Source organism: Scophthalmus maximus, chromosome 12 (assembly GCF_022379125.1).
Source record: "Scophthalmus maximus strain ysfricsl-2021 chromosome 12, ASM2237912v1, whole genome shotgun sequence".
NCBI classification, from domain to species: domain Eukaryota; kingdom Metazoa; phylum Chordata; class Actinopteri; order Pleuronectiformes; family Scophthalmidae; genus Scophthalmus; species Scophthalmus maximus.
Window position 1 is genome coordinate 3438617 of NC_061526.1, and position 17407 is coordinate 3456023.

At 41.3% G+C, this 17407-nt stretch overlaps 1 protein-coding gene across 13 annotated transcripts in view; it reads left to right on the plus strand.

The window, feature by feature from the left end:
• elavl2 (ELAV like neuron-specific RNA binding protein 2) overlaps nt 1-17407 on the plus strand; it is a 211838-nt gene that overhangs the window by 109206 nt on the left and 85225 nt on the right. For 4 of the 13 annotated variants that reach the window (XR_004795386.2, XR_004795389.2, XR_007031764.1 and 1 more), the window contains exon 1: nt 11030-11183. The exons of 2 other annotated variants lie outside the window; for them this stretch is intronic. The gene's annotated coding sequence lies outside the window, so the exon portion shown is untranslated. Of the gene's footprint in view, nt 1-9139; nt 9649-11029; nt 11184-17407 lie in introns of those variants that run through there. 7 more of the 13 variants (XM_035645790.1, XM_035645834.1, XM_035645812.1 and 4 more) reach the window with 4 other exon arrangements.

The following is a 17407-nucleotide window of genomic DNA, read 5'->3' on the forward strand; positions in this document are numbered from 1 at the left end:
GCCAATTTTTCGCTCAAGTTGAAACATTTTCAGCTGGCGTGGATGTTGTCTTAATTAGTTTCTCCCAGGGCAAATGTGTGTGTGTGTGTGTGTGTGTGTGTGTGTGTGTGTGTGTGTTTGCATTGAGTTCACATGCAATCGTGGCAAAGCTTTTCTCGTATCTGGAGCGGAGAAAAGCTTTTCCTTTGCCTCTATTTTAGTTTCTTTGAGTTGAACCACAATGGTTCTAAATAAATGAGCAAGTCCTCTTTGTCCCCTATGCATTTCCAATCACATCCCAATAAATCCCTTTGCAATAATGAATGATATACAGGCGCAATTCATCTTCCGAGAAAAACTGGGCTGACTAATTTGTGCAAATATTTCTCTGAGAGGAAGCAATTAACTGTAGTGATGAACTAATGTGACACTGCAGAGGTGAATCAAACCAAAATAGGATCCAACGTGTTTGTCTTTAGTTAAATTCATTAGAGCGGAGAAGCCATTATCTCAGCAAACTGCCATGGCTAAATAATTAATCATCCCATCACTTGTTTGTTTGACCTGAATGTATAACATTTATCCCTCGTTCTTGCCTCGCTAATGAAATCCTATCTTTAATTTGAGAGAAATGTTGGCTCTTCGTGTTTGATCCAGCAAAGTCCCGGCTGACTCTTGATTTGCCTAGTGCATAATAAATTACAAAGTCAGGAACACCTTGAGCTACAGCAAGAGGCCTTTTGAATTTCACAGACATGGCCGCATAATTCTTAATTGTGAGGTCTCATCTTATGTGGTAAATGACAAGGTAATGATTCAGTAAATGTCCTGCCCAGGACTGGCTGATTCGAGCTTTAGTGGACAATATTTTACTCAAAAATAAACAACATGTTCTCATTTTAGGGTGTCTACACTTTGTAATTGGATTCCTAGAGATGATCATATCTTTACGTGAAGCCGTTCAGCTGCTGTGATGTGGTAGTTTGACTTGTGGTGAAAGTATTCAGATCATTTACTTAAGTTAAAGTACCACACTTTTGAAAATGTTCCTTAAGAAGCCATAAGTGTTTAAAGTACTCAGTGCTGAAAAATGGCCCCTGTGACTTTTATGCTATTATATATTGTATTTTAAGATTATTATTGTGTTTGACACATCAATGTGTACAATGTGCCTCAGAACTAGTTGGATAAATTCATAGTTTTATTATCAGGAACCCCAAAATGTTATTTTTCATTTGTTTTTGAAAAGCTGACATTTTGAAACCACAGCACAAGGCTTTTAAATGCCAGTGGTCAAAACATCTCAACAATAGGAGTCATAGGTGGAACTAGATTTTGGCTGACAATAGCCACCACTAATCACGCGTGTACCTGCGTTACACTGAGGCGTTCATGCTGTTCCTCATTTTCCTGGACTGATTTCTGCTTCTGTAATTGATCAGTTTGGTGAAATGATACAAAGACTGCCTGCAGTATGTGGCCTGTGTCTTGGCCTGTGCTTTTATTAGCCATGTTCGCAGCTGCAAATAAATAGCCTTTTAAAGGATTGTGCTATTCAGAAGAAACAGTATCGTTTGAGGAGCTTTAAGAAAAAAAGAAAAACTACACTTATCTGAAATGAATTAGCGCATGACTAACTTTCCTCTGGCTCCAGTTTGACCCTGGTGTCCTCGGTGCTGAGCGCACTAGGACGCTCCTGATGAAGCAACACAAGCCTGTGTCACCAATCAAGACAGTGTGCTAAAACGTAACCGTTCTAATGGACCTATGATGAGCATATACAGTAAACTAAACTGAGACATGGAGACGAAACTGCTGCTAATCAAAGAGCGTATTTTCTCAAAACTCATATGTCTTGTGTTAAGCTGAGGAGGCTGAGGACAATTGGCTTTCAATCAGAGCGAAGCTTGGAAACTCCCTCTACTTCTGAGACGTTTGGATTTAGAAGGGAGCCAAAGATCAAATTGCACTTGCGAGACAAAAGTGTGAGCAGTCTAGAGCTGCTGTTTAATGATGCCCTTTGTTTGTTTTCTGGGAAATTCACTTTCTAATCTCCTGGACTCTGTGAAGGCTTGCCAGGGAGTGGTGCCACATAAAACCCCTTGATTTCTTATTTTATCTGTGGACAACCAAATCGATCCATGTCTCGCCTGCACCTGCCCCCACCCCCCTTCCATCCTCTCCCCTGCACCCCAAAGAAATAGGCCCACGCTGTCCTTCCTGCTCTCCTATAAGACTATTTAGACAAGGCTATTTCAGGGGGAGAACGTGGCAATGGGTGGTCAAGCGCCCCTCAGTGTCTCCCAGAGACCAGTGCGCGTAAAAAGGCATTGAAATTTCCAGAGATCTTGACATCTAATTGAGATTTCATGCCCTATTTTCTTCACAGATCCGAAACCTCACTCTGTTCTGCTGCAAGCAGTATTTCCCCGAGGATCGAGATGAAAGAAATTGTTTTTCAGGTTTTATTTGGTTTTTGTTGCTTTAGGGTTTTTTTTTTTCTAATTCATTTTTTTTATTTTTTGATCACGCTCAAGCAGCTTTTCATCAAAAGTGCCGTTTTTATTTTCAGTAGACAGAGTGACTGCAGTTTATTTGGTTTGCCTGAAAGGTGGTGAAAAAAAATGAGTGCCCCCCAAACGTTCCTCATAATAATTAATTTGACTGCGTGCAGAGATTTGTCACGACTGTTGCCACTCTGCTTCTGGTTCTATTTTATCACGGGATGCCTTCAGCTGTTCTCGGCTGTCAGTCAAAATGTTTGACAAAGGGTTTAAACATTGATAAGTCTATTTGAATATTGAAGACCCTGAAGACCTTGAATATTTAATCTAAAGACATATAATATATTTTTAAGAATTCTTTGTCTGGGTCTCCGATGTCTACCCTATTTTTGGCTTACATTTTGTCAAAGGGCCATGTCGAACATTTAACGGCACAAAATCATGAATTTCAATGAAGCCTATTTGTCTAATACCATATTTCCATATCAGTGTGTCTTGCTGCATTGTGTGCTACTATGTCACAATGTCTTTTTTTTTTGTGTCTCTGTGGTCCTCGTGCTCCTGCAATGACATCACCCAGTCTTGCATTACATAGCCCGAGCAGTCACAGTGGGAGCACAGGCTTCCCAGCAGGACCCGTATTGGATGTTCTACAATCAATGACATCATGCACAAGCATCAACCTCAAATACCATGGGGAAATATACAAAAAGGGGCAGTGATCTCAGACGCCTCTTCTCCTTCTGGTGTAAAGCCGGTGACATGACAGAAAGACATCAAGTAGTTTTGTCCTTCTGCTTTTGAGATTGGATCATATTTCTCTTTTGTTTATGCTTCATATCCTCAGTTTAGTTTTTCAGGGTGAAACTATTGTTTGCATTACAAAAATTACCTTTCTTAGCCTCTCTAGTTTGTAGAATACAAGTGTGTATGAGACTGAGTGTTTCTATTGTTAAAGGTGCAGTATGCACTTTGATGGTCCAACACAGTTTGTTCATGGCTTGTGGGGTCACTGTTGCGTTACCAGTATACCGTTCTGTGCTTAAAGAAGGCTTTTGTCGTTGTTGTTGTAAAGTTATATTCATAGAGAGAAAATAAGCCCTTGTTCCTGAGCAGATCAGGTTATATTTGTGATCCATCCTCCTACCCAAATTCCAACATTAGCACCCAGACTTCCGCCAAGGCTGAACGGTTTGTCCTTTTTTAACAATGGTGAAAAAAATTCTTCAAAAGACTCCATGGCCGAGTCCTATCGTTGATAATATTTTCACCCTAGTCCGTCCATAACTTTTTTAACAAAAAAAAACAACAAACCGAACCAATCACATCCCAGCTTTTTCAGTTTTCAAGTCTGTCTTAAAACAATAGTCTGGTTTCCATACAACCATTGGAACAGGTTTTTTCCCCCCTTGCTGTGATTTTTTCTTTTGTTCAGGTGTGGTGGGGCAGGAGTTTAAAAGGGAATATCTATACAATCTTACTATGAATGAAGATATACTAAAAAAGTATATGTGAAAAGGTGTCACGTCCTTATTGAGCAACGCTGTAGTTTGTCCCCGTAGAGAACCCCTTGACAAATCTGTAGGCAGGCCAGTTCTTAAAAATCTGTTCTGATCTCTTAAACACTCTACTTCCTCCTGATCACAGCAGCAGTCTTTCAGGAGGCTTCATCTCAACATATTTTCTGTCCGGTCCCACCAGGGAGCATTAATAATCACCTCCATGGAACACCGAGACCATTGTCGCAAGTGGCTCCAGCACAGGGAAACGTTAATGTCTCAAAGGAACAACTATTGATATCGTAGTCTCTTCGCTAGGATCCATTTGAGAGACGGAACGCCTCTGTGTGATGAAACGCAGGCCTGTCATCCTAACAGCTTGCCAGTAAGTGTGCAGGGAGGGCGCGGGGGTCAAGAACACTCACCCTTGACATTTAATAGCAGGAGGTGGGACCCACTTGATCGGTCATACAGATTATCAATGAGCAGAGAGGGAAATCATGTGGGAATATTTTATGACTTGCACCTTGGCACTGGAGGTTTTTTTTTTTTTTTTTTTTGGTTTTTTTTTGTTTGTTTTACCCACTGTGTTAATCTGAAAATAAAAAAGCATTAACTTATATTAATAAACTACACTTTTGTCTCCAATTCCCACAGTAACATTTCTATTCATTTATTTCCACTTTCTTTTTGTTGTAAGCTGCCGTTTTGATCAATTATGAGCATTTTGAGGACTGAGGAGGAGAGAGATGTTTTTGAGTTTTGAGTTTGAGTAAAAGTAGTAGTTACACGCCACTCCATTACAAAAAAAGTCCTACATTAAACATCAAACATTTTATATAGCATTGGGCTGAAATAGAGCTAATGGAAAGTACTGTACTATATACTGTTCTATACAATCATCTATAGAATTTTTTTTTTAATCTTTTATACCCAAAAAGTAACTCAAAGCATACATGAATTGATTTCATAGAAGTATGAAATAGCGTATAACTCCAATAAAAGTGCATAAAACTGTATAGTACTTGAGTAAATGTATTTAAGTTACTTTTTAAATTAGTTTGACCCTTTACTTTACATGTCAGATTAGTTTACAAAAGGCACGGGATATGTGACATGGGATATTTTGTGATTTATGACTCATTCAGGCAGAAAAGAGCGCGCCCCCCTCGCTCTGCCTAATTATTGATCTGGTGCAAAATGAAAAAACGAATCCCAATCTCTACACTCTGAGACCTCGGTGCTGCCCATTACGGATTTGGTTAATGACCCGGCAACTGACCTGCGTTCATATAACACGCATGTTCATGTTTGTGGGCCCTGAAATATAGATGGCTATGTGATCCGCCAGTCAGATGTGGATGTTAGTGCTTTCTCTCCATTAGAGTTGTATTGTTTTACAGGAACGAGTCCCCTGATGAGCCAGTTAAGTACTGAGAGACAGAATCCCCTTGTTTTTTGGGGGCATTTGATTAATACTTTTGTCCATAGCAGATCATATGTACTTGGTTTCAGGAAAGTACTTTTTCCTTGTAATGTCCCCAGTTCTTAATGTCAACATGACGACACGTATAACAAAGTCAATGTCTAAATTTCAATTTGTTTTTCAGTGGTATTTCTTTAAGGCCCCACCCCACTCTGACAGCCCATCATGGGAGTGGTCAGGAAGTTGTTTGGAACACCATCAGGCTACAGGAAGTTCAGCCGATCAGCTGAGCAACAAAAGGCCTTTTGGTATTGAACTCATGAACAAGGGGGCTGCAGCTGCACTAAAGATAAACACTGCTGTGGGGTGAAACGGTGCAGAGAAAATTGAAACGCATGTGTAGAAGCTAAAATCTATAGGTTGAATCTGTCCAGAAGGGGGCGCTGCAATGTGCTAACCATGCAATTGTCAATTCCACAGGAAGTGGAAGAAGAAGAAGAAACAGCAGCAGCAGCAGTAGTGACCTGTTGTTTGTTTGCTGGTCCATCACCATGAAGAGTACTTAAGCCTCCAAAAACCCTTTTTATTTGATTCACGTTCCAACTGTAAAATGATTGACCCTGCTCAAAATCGACCCCTTTCATTTGACCGACCGGATGCTTCTTCTAACAGGGTCAAATGTGTCCACTCTCTCGCAATCTACCCTGCCTCTTCATCTCCATGGTGGAATCAAAATGGTTGTTTTCTTACTGCTCCCTGGGCGTGGTGTAGTTGGCCGGGAGCATGCTGTGAGGGCCTGACAGCAAGATGGTGCCTGGTAAGACTTTCTAATGATTGTTGCCTCGGCGGCCACGCAGGGAAATCTCCCGAGTACCATGATATTTAATAACGGTTGTAACCAGAGACATTAATGCTGGTAACGTCTCTGAGTGTTTAACTTAATGTAAGTCAGACTTTTAAGAAGGGGGCCCGGCTGTGCCTGAAATGAAAGATTGTTGAGGTGACAAGAACACTTAGCTTAGCAGCCTCTTTATTAGCTGTTAATTTGCTGCCTCCATATTTTTCCTTTCCACTTCTTTTCCTGGAAACAAGTCACAAAGACGCACCGGTGTCCTCACATTTTCCCTGATTTATCCTGATTTATTGACCCTTCGTTGTGTCTGATCTTTTAAATACAGTCTACCAAGCAGAGTAAGCCTTTCTGACATTCTTTGGAGACATACTTTCACAAATCACAATTAAAAATGGGAGCAATAGGTCCATGTTCTTTCATTTTAAGAATTCTCCTATGCTATCTAAATGCTAATGATCTAATTGATATTTGTGGGCATGAATAACTTCCCCCAAAGCCAGAAACCAGAGCAGGGAGACTTTTAAAATCTACTGTTAAGATGTAAAGCCTGGAAATACCTTTTTTAGAAGATTGACTTAGATCTTTTTTTTGTGTGTGTGGGAAATCTTAAAATGTTTGACTTTTGTAATGCAAATTGTGAGTAGCCTGATCGAGAAGATTGGACCTACATATAACTATCTTACTTGATCATCTGTCAAGCGGCTTCCCAACATTTCTCTTCAGTTACCGACTTTGTTTCTGATAATGTGTATTTTCTGTGACACATCCTAAGGCCGATCCACATCCTTATTGATGAGAAATTTATGGTCAAAAAAGGAAATTTATATATTCCTAGCTAATTGTTTTTTGTGGCCAAAGCTAAGATTTTTTATGTTTGAAGTCTTTTTAATTTCCTGGTTAACAGAGAATCTTACTGGACAAGTAGCACCTCCATTTTGTTCATGGAATAAACAGATATACACGGAAGAAGAGATTGTAAGGAAAGTTGCAGCTCACAGTTCATGTACGTAATTCAGTGGTTTTCTGTTTGTCTGATCTTCATTTCTAAAACAAGTTGTTTAGAAGCTGTGCATACTATAGACAACCTTGTATTTTGTTTGAAATGACAACCCAAAAAAACATTCTTTGATATTCAAATAAATTCACTAATGTACGTCAAAAAATTGCACATTGATTTCTTATACATGTCCAACAGTGAGTATTTTGCCACACGGCGATATTAACAACAATAACTCCAGTTATGAATTGGGTCAATCATAATGACGGTGATATTAAATGATTGCTCAGTTATGCCTGTCTTTACTTCCTATTTGCTGTGATTGGGCCAGAAGGTAAAAATGGACTATTTCAAAAGTTTATCCAGGAAAATTTCTTGGAATAAGTATGCGGATTATAATAATGTTAGAAATCCAAATAGTTGTCCCTTTGTATTTAATTGTAAATGCCTTTCTATGCCATTGTGTTTGTCCTTAGGGATCCAACTGAGGAACGTTTTCTTCACCTGGATGTATGAATTGAGACATAATTCAAAATTAATTAATTTAATTTGAATCTGAGTGTGATTTTTTTTACATGCATGACTTTATTATTTGCTCGTTGTGTCTTTATATCACTTCTTCAGTGTGTCCGTTGTGTGGCAGGCGAAGAGATTATCCTGCCAATTACTTAAAGAGGAAAAACATGCACCTGAACATGCATGTAAATCTGAATTTATTGGACAATGTTCTTCATAAGAATATCATTGCATGGGTCGGATTTTCACCAACACAGGCCCTGTTGTGTTGAAGGATTTCTGCAGTGATGATATGAGTGCGTAGCCTTTTCCAGTGCTACTGTGTGGCCTTATATATTGACACACGACTCAAAAGCATCAACCCCCCCCCCCCCCCCCCCCCCCCACTTGAATCCATGCAAGCCTAACTGTTGCTCCACCCTCTGGACGTCCACACCACATGTGCATGAGATGAGTCTGCTGCCACTCCTGCTGGTGTACAGTGTGCCTCGCCAGTGGCTGCAGGACTGCTGTACACATCACTACAAGTTAATCGTGGAGAAAGCTTCTCTTTCCATATAAGTGCCTATAGGGAGTCCAAATTAACGCCCACCTTTTGTTTCCCAGGCTGTAGGTGGAGTGTTGGGGTGGGGGTGGGGGGGCTGACTGTTGTCTGTAAAGTCTCTGAGGCAGACTCAGTGAGACGCATGTGGGCTGATCCACCGCTCCACCGCGCTCGACAGCTGCTGCCGCTGTCCGCGGTGCTGAAACCTGCTGAATGCACGGACTGCGCTCCCGTCTGCGCCGACACATGCCGGTTTGCGGCAGAGTCGGGCGCTGGTGTCGCATCTCATTGTGACAAGTGGCGATGTGAGAGAGCTGAAATGGCGCAGGTGGTGGTGGGAATACGATGTAGCAAAAAGAAGGAAAAAAATGAAAATGAAGAGGGACACGGCTGATGACGAGGGCGCTCGGCCCGTTAGAAGCGTGTCTCGAAGTTGTTTTGTAGTGGAGCATCTCACCTCGACTCCTAACACGTGAAAGCAGCACTCAAAGATGGAATGACTTGAACAGGATCGTTTGCCCCCTTTTATTTAAGGCTGTGGCAGAGGCGGAGGTGTGCTATGAAACATATTTGTGTGAGAGAGAGGAATAGAAAAAAAACAAAAAACGGATACACCCGAGCCATGGTCTTATCCCCGCCCGCTGCACTGTGCATGCCTCGGCGAGGCAATGTTTGACTTCAAATGCCATATTTAAGGGGGGGGTGCTCGGTCGCTTTGAGTGACTGGGGCGAGGACGAATGGCATCTCGTGGTTTGGGGAGACGGTGGAGCCCGAGCGAGGACCGCGCCGCAGCCAATAGTGTCGAAGAGCCTGCGTGTGCATGAGCGCTGGATGGAGCCACTCGAGGTATACTTCCGCGTCCTATGCGTGTCCGCGTGTAGGTTGAATGGATGAAACGCAGGGAGCGGAGAGGTATAGGCATGCTGTGATACGGCCCTATATATTTGCCGGCAGGACTATCTTCCTTTTAAAGACAACCTCCTCCTCGCGCTGGTTTCCACTTAGTGATGTCGCGTATTTGTGTGGCGCACCTGTAAAGAGCCAGACGGGCAGAAGCCGGGTTTTTTTAATGATTTGATTCCTTTTCTTTCTTCTGTTCCTTTTTTCCCTTTTATGTTTCATGCATTTGCTGCGAGGAGCCCATTTCTGTGTTTTTTGATTTAATAAATATTTCATTTCCTCATTTTCTCTTGTTTGTGTTGGCTTTTATGTTTCCAAGTTTGAACTAAGAGAGCGGAATTCATCCTTTTACGCGCTATTGGCCAGGTGCTTTTTTTCAAACAGAGATTGTTTGCCTAAGGACGTCCCTAACTTTCGTTTATAGAAACGGTAAGATATTTTTTTACACATTTGCTCATTCACCTGAAATATTTTTTAAACCGATTTAATTTGTCCCCCTCCATGCAGCCTTTTACGTCAATTCATTGAGGACAGTGTGTGTAGCGCAGATCGTGCGTGTCCCTGTCTAGTCCCAGGCTTGTCTTATTGCATGTGATCGCGATGGGGAAGTCGCCGCGGTGCATTCATGTTTCCATTGACGGCTCGTTCTCCAACCCTGGATTGCGGTGCCTTGGCTCATCATGCGCTGGCACGACAGGATGAGTGGGCTCCGCACATGTGCTCGTATCAAAATCTCCCGAGGTCTCAGACGCGGACGGACGCTCGTATCGCTCCAGTGTGTAGTAGAAATATAGGCCCTGGCAGGCTGCTGAAACGTGGGATCCGCAGAGTATAGTCGGCTCTTTCAAAAACGCTATATGGCGCAAAAAAAACAACAACCCCCCCCCCCCCAAAAAAAAACCCCGTTATCACGTTGGATGTACAAAACTGTATAAGCGATATTTCTCGTGGTAGTATTTTACATAGGCGGTTGAATTCATAGATGCAGGGAGCAAATGTGTAGGATTTTTATTTGCATTTAAATCTGCCTTCTTCCATAAAACTTGTGATCTATTTAGGATCTTGAATGTGAAAACGTGGTCAAAGCAAGAAATGCCATTTTGATTATAGCTGTGGGCTTTTGTGAGGACCAGTTATTGAATTTAAATGAAGGGTGGGGGGGTGGTCTGTCCAACTCTAACAGGAGTAATGCTGTAGGCTATAGGTTAAATGCAACCTGTGTTGCACCATATCTAATGCTGGATGCTGTTTTCTAGGTTCTGCTATCAAAGGCATATTTGCATGCTATTTCTGGATTTCCATACAGGTTCTAAATTGTACAGTACTGAAAGACATGCACTTCCTAGTTTAAAAAAAAATCCACTCTGAATTTGGATCTGAACCTTTTTTCTTTTTCTCACACCAAAGGCTGTTCCTATTTGGTTTGGGTGTACCTTTATTTATTTTTTATGGAACTGCCTGTATTGAATGCCAAATACATATGTCTGTCCTTCAGGTGCAGACGTTACATTAGTGAGGAATCTAAAAATGGCAATGGCTATGCTTGTGCACCCCTGCTGTAATTGTGATCGATCAGAATATCTATTTCTGCTGCTGTCTTCTGGATACCCCCAGGGATCCAAGGGCAGATGTTTGTTGTTTTTTGGGGGGGTGGGGGGATCTGCTTCAGTAGTTCATTGTTGTATGTTTTTTTTATTTGCACAGACACTTTGCTCGACGTGGCGGTGATGTTAGGAAGCATGGGGCCAAACTACACCTGCAGCAAATCAGTCACTTAAAACCCCATTTCCGGGGTTAGAGACGTAGTCGTCGCTGATTGGCCGAGGGGTCTGATTAGTTTACTTAGGGTGGCCGCGTTCCCGCCACCGCCCCCTCACTCTGCCGCGCAAAGACTGCGACGAAAAGTTTGGTGTCCGCAGACCCCACATCAATAAATACCCGCGACGCCGATAGAACACTTCAAGGTAAGACGCCTCAACGGGACGGTGTTGTAAAAAGACACTTTAACTGTCGAATGTACGTTGCAAAAAACGGCTTCTGAGATGTTACGTAGCTAGCAAGGCCAAACCCGAAGCGGGCTCTCTGCAGGCCACCGAGGCAGACATGTCGCCTGCAGAACTCCATTGGCTGTATCTCATGTTTTGACAGGACGTATCTCCCGGGTTTGTCTCGATGTTAAGTCGGCCAACTTAACTTTTACTGTTGTAAAGAAGTGCAAAATCATACCACGATGCTAGCCACCGCCACACTGTGAACCTTTTGTGGTGAATGTCGGGCCGCACAAACGGGGAGTTTTATCTAATGACGCAGGGCCACAAGAGAAATCGCTGAATTCTCCACGGGAGTGTTGCGGGAAGCGTTTGGCAGATCTCCAAAACCGCGTTCGACTCCGCGACCTCGTTGCTTGGTGGACTAACTTTGAAAACACTGGCGTTTTATATGGCGGAGAGAATTTTCAATGTGGCCATTTTTGTTTGTTCAATCGCTGTCGGGGAGAACTTGATTCTAATCTGGATTCAGCGTGGTCGCAGTTGCGCAGGTCGCCAGCAGCGCAGGTGCCGCTTGTTAACCAATTAGACTGCGCGGCGCGCACAATTGGAAACACCTGACCCCCCTCGCTGCTTTCCACCGGCAACTCTTGATACTTCTCAAAAAAGAATTAACAATGCATTTCATATGGACTTTTATTATACTGCACCTGGAGCAGGTGCACTTGTATCTACCACATTCTAACCATTCGTTTGTAGTTATTTCTGGTACCTAGCAGAAAATCTTCCATCATGCTTGAATTAAAAGTACAATATCAGCATTAATAATCCAAGCTGCCAATTAATTGTGTGGTCGTTCTATTGAGGGTTTTCACTCTGTGTATGAAACTGTATTTGCCTAAGATTGATATTGGTACCAGTAGTCTGATCTCCTAATAGTCATGTCGCTCTCCTCTTGTAAGTGGTCAAAATATTTATTTGGGTTAATGTAGCTGCAGGTAAATGAACAGGTCACTGAGTATTGTAGTCTGTGTGCTCACATGCTGTCGAGACAGTTGTGAAGACTATAATATGTGGTCAGAATCAAAGGCGTATTCTTTGTAGTCGGCATATAGAATGCAGTATGTGGCGGCGAATATTAACCAGGTGAATTTGTTGGAGCTTCTGGCATCTTGAGTTATGGTTGGCAGTGTGTCGTGGGTGATCTTCACTTGGTAAGTCCATGAAAAGATTAACACATACAGCCAGCCAGCAGCTAAAAGCCTGAGTGATTAATTTACCAGGAGGTTGCCAGAAAACAGGACATGTGGTCCTGTGGGTATGGGGGGGGCAGCAGCCCAGCAAAAGGTAGTGGGGTTTTTTGAGGATTTTTACGTGGGATACACTTTTAACATTGATGTGAGTGGAGGTCACTTATGCCTTAGTTTGAGTATTTGTATTCGTGTTGATTTATTGTATACACTAACCTTATTGAGGACATTTTGCAAAATAAACTCTTGATTTGGGACTAAATGAGAAATGCATAGGGACGATGTCACACAATATGATAAACATTGCTAGAAATGCAACGTTTCTGGCTGATGCCGCTTTTTGTCTTATCACCCGAGTAATTCAATGAGTTGATATGCAAATGTTTTTTGAAATATAACTACACCAGAATCCATTTTTTTTTTTCAAATATTTAAACGGTGCTGTTACTTAAATAGTGTTAGTAGGTTTTTGCTTAATATCAGTAATATGCAGAATACATCTCTACTTAGATTAAGTATCATTGCAGTTCGGATCACAAGTCCAGCTTCAGATGGATGTCTACATGCCCCTATTTCTATTAATATATCTGCTGCTTTTAGGCATTTTTTTCCTTCTCACTGTTCATGCAACATCCACAATTGCAGCAGCCGCTGTGCTCCTGAGAGGGACAAGAGATAAGAGCGGTTGTCTTTATGTATTATTGAGCCCCCACGTTTGCCTTTTCTAAATAAAGGCTGCTGACAGAGTGACTAAAATGCAGGACAGTGAGTGAACTTCCAAAGGCCACATCACTGTGTACAGCAATGTGTGCTGCTGTCAGAACTGGGTTACTGTACAGTGGGTGGTCTTAAAAAAAAAAAAAAAAAAAGGGGGGGGGGGGGGGGGGGGAGAAACCCACACAATAATATCCCCTTTGTCCTTCTTAAATGCCCATCTCCCTTTCTTCTGTGTGGCCTCCCCATCTACAGCTGATCTAGTCTGTTTTCGCTCTGCCCTTATTGTCGGTTGGCCACAGGGTGGCCCTGCCTCTGCATGTGTCAGTCATTACAGCATTGCAGTGTCCATGACGCCTGGCACTGCATCACAGAGGCTTTCATAGATCACCACCTCTCATGCTCGGTATAGGTGTGATGTGGTCTTATTTTATTCGCTTAGTCAATGTAATGTAATAATGTGTGTCTCTATTATTGTGTTGGTCTGAGGCAGATAGAGGAAGAAGTGTAAGTCTTGATGTCAGTGATGAAGTTGGTGCTAAATTTACAATCACAAGTGTAACTTTATTCTTAGTTTCCATCACTGCGACCCTCAGTTTGTCTTGTAAATATCGTTTTTTAGCTCTTGGCACGTCCAGCTTTAGCATCACACTATCCAACTCTTTTACTTAGCCTGTGCATCTTTTTATATAATCACATAAAGGTCTTTATATGAAAATGATATACTGTTATGTTATATTGTCATTCTAAATAAATTATTTGTAAGTTTTATTAGTAAACTGTAATACTACATTGTCAGATTGATTACATCCAACATGGATTACTTGAAATACTATTCAGTGTTCCACTCAGTTAATGCTTGTTCATAACTTGGCAATTAATTTGATAATATCAGACTCAAATTTGTGTCCTTGTTTTTTTAAGACAAGAAAATTGTGATTACATAACAAATATGAAGTATGTATTTATTCGTTTTCTAAAATCATCTGGCCAAAAATAATTTTAAAAAATCAGGTCAAAAGTCAAGTTGAAATTGAACATTTGTATCTGTCTCTTGAGCAAATCAAACTACCCAGCAGAACTTCTTTTGAGGTGAAATTTACAGTGAACGTCTTTTCATTCACCGAAATTATTAGATAATTACTTTTTTCTTAAAGTGCTGGTGAAAAAATTGTGCACGTCTTTGAAGGCAGCTGCTAAATCATGGCTCTGAATTGCATCATTTTTCAGTATTATTCTGGCTGGCACCACCCACCTCTCAACCATATACCCACTGTAGCTTAGCACCTCCTGGACAGACTATGCATCTATAATAAAATCTATATTAATGTTTTTACTACACAGAAAGCAGGCTCTCAATTCGCAAACATTCGATGAGGCTGGCCAGAGTTTTTAGGCATGCAGCGGCATAACCACTTGGAGACGGCAGTTGTTGCATCAGCATGTGATTTCGTAAATGACTTGCAACAGTGTTCCCTGCTTTCATCAAATTAAGATTCAGAGAATTCAACAGACAAGATGCAATCAGTTAAAGTAGCAGCAGTTTAAAAAGTGTGTATTTCAGATACACAAGGTGAAAACTTTTTTGCTTTTTACAGAAAGAAAAATCTGTTAAAAGGCCAGTTGGTGTTTACACTCAAATATCTAACTTTTACAGTTCTGCATCACAGGATTGTGAACACATCTCGCCTAATTGTTTCTTATCAAGGTACAGTTAGTCCAGACCTTTGTACAGCATTGAATGTTGTAGCATTTGCGTGCGTGCGTGCGTGCGTGCGTGCGTGCGTGCGTGCGTGTGTGTGTGTGTGTGCTAGTCACATCCATGTTTTCAGCTGGGATGTTTTGAACTGTTTCTTACGGGCTTTTAGTTTTCAAGGACAGGCCGTGCATGTCAGTGTGTGCACTCCCGAGTTCTTTGCTCTGCAGTTTGGCACGCATACTCGGTCAATTGAATCCTCTGAGGAGCTCGTAGCAGAGATTCGTGCTTCCTCACTGTTAAGTGCTCGGTGTCACAAAAATACGTGCTGATGTAACTTCAGGTTTGAGTTAAAGACGTTTTACAGTTTGTCAATATATAGATTGGCTTCTCTTCTATAATAATTTAAGTATATACATTTTTATTCAACTGCATTTCCCCTTTTGGGTGTAGCCCATATTAAGAGTTTAGAGATCAGAAATTGCCTGTACAATATATTGTTTTAAATAATACCTGTAACTGGATTAAGAAAACATGCCAGAGTCTTCTGCAATACAACTTGTTTGTGAAATATTACTGGCAATGCTTTGAATATGACTTGTGCTCATACTAGAGGAAACAGTTCTTAACACAGCCATCATCTAGGCTGGCGTTTGTGAGTTCCGCTGGTGTGTTAGTGTTCAGAGTTTTTACCTTTGTTGCTTCCCTTTTTATAAATCAAGTTTTTCAAAATGACAAACTATTAAAAAAAATCAATACTTTTACAATACAATAGTTTCTGAGTAGATTTGCTAGATGACTTGTACTCAAGTTGCCTTTAACTGAAATTAATGCAGCAGTCTAATTATTGTTGTTCAAACGGTGATTTAAATATATAGCCTGTGTCTGAAATCACCCCCTAACTACTAAATAGTGCCTTCGCAATTGTATCCCAGAATGCATCGTGAAAAGTAGTGGACATCCGATGGTCACTAACCGAGCAATATATACCATGATGCATTGCGCTCGCTGCGCTGATAAACGGCGGAGGGAAGAGACGAGACGACGGCGGTGCAGCGCGAGCGTGTCTCGCAGTAGCAACACGTCTCAGCCTTCTCTCTCTTCTTGCTCTATTTCGCCTAATTTTGGTCAAAAACCATGGAATAATGGTTAAAAAAATAAATATAAAATATTTTAAATATAATTGGATCGTCCACTGGCCAGCGTCGTTGTAGTTACGTCATAATCCTGTGACAAAAACATAATTACCATTGCGACTCAAGTAGTGTCCGAAATCGTAGCTGGTGAGTGCACTATATAGCCCACTACAACGAATTCCCTTATAGTGAGTAAGGGGTAATGAATGAGTGGGTGATTTCGGACACAGCCACAATGTGGATAGATTTTCACCTGAAGCTGTAGGAACTTTTGGTATTCTTGATTGTAGATTAATTTTGTCATTAACCTCAGTGCTCAGGCAGCAGTGCATATTATAGACTTAGAAAAGTAAGTATAGTGCAACTAATGATTTTCACCATGATTTAACTTATTGATTACTCCTATAGTTTATTATTAAGTCTTTATTACATCAGAAAATGATGCTTCTTGATGTTGTGACATTTTATCTCGATCAGTTTGACCCAAATCCAAAAGTTTACAGTGTCGTTAAATACAGATGATCCATACAGAGGAAAGGCGTGAACCAGTGAACGGATTACGTTTTTGCTTAATAGAATAACGATTATTCAATTAAGAAAATAATTTTTACTAATTTAAATCGATTACATACCGGTTGATTGACAGCTGCACGTTACTCAAGAATGTGATCAGCTGTGAAATTCCCTCTCAGTGAACTGCTAAAACAGCTTCAGTGTGTGTTCACTGTATTTGAGTTGGGATCAGCGTATTGTCTCCAGTAACGATGCATGCGGGGGCTTTTCTCCCCCTTGTGAGTCAGCTGTGGGATCTGAGAGTACCAATAACTAAAAACGCTACACTTTAATGAGTCCTAAAAGGCAGTCGGCTCAGTGGGGTAAAATTGTGGAGGTGGATGGTTTATCTTAGCAATGATGGTAAAACAAAAAAAAAAGAACCATGTGGTCTTCATCTGGGGTTGGGTTGTGATGAAAACTATGAGGCAAGGCCTCTGGGGGAACAAGATGCTGAGCACTGAAGAGGAGGCTGCTGGCTGCACACAGTGAAAAGCCTTGACTGAAATTTATTTGGGGAGAGGCGTTTTGCCAAGCTTCCTCTTCCAAGTGTTTATCTAATGAAATATTTCTGCCTTGTGGCACGATCTCAAGTGGGACAATAGCCAATGTTTGTGCTTTGTACTTAGAATGAAAAGGTGAAACATATGAAATGGAGATTGAAGTGAAGTCATTTCCTTCGACAATATGTTCTCTTGGCCTGTTTTCCTTTCTCTTACGATGCACGTGGGGGAGGCTGCTTGTGCACTAGGTAACTGCTTTTTGTGATATTTTTATTTGGCATCTGAAAAGTTTTTGGCTGAAAATTCAATTTCCGTCCTTGTATCTTTTTCTGTCACATTGACGAAACAG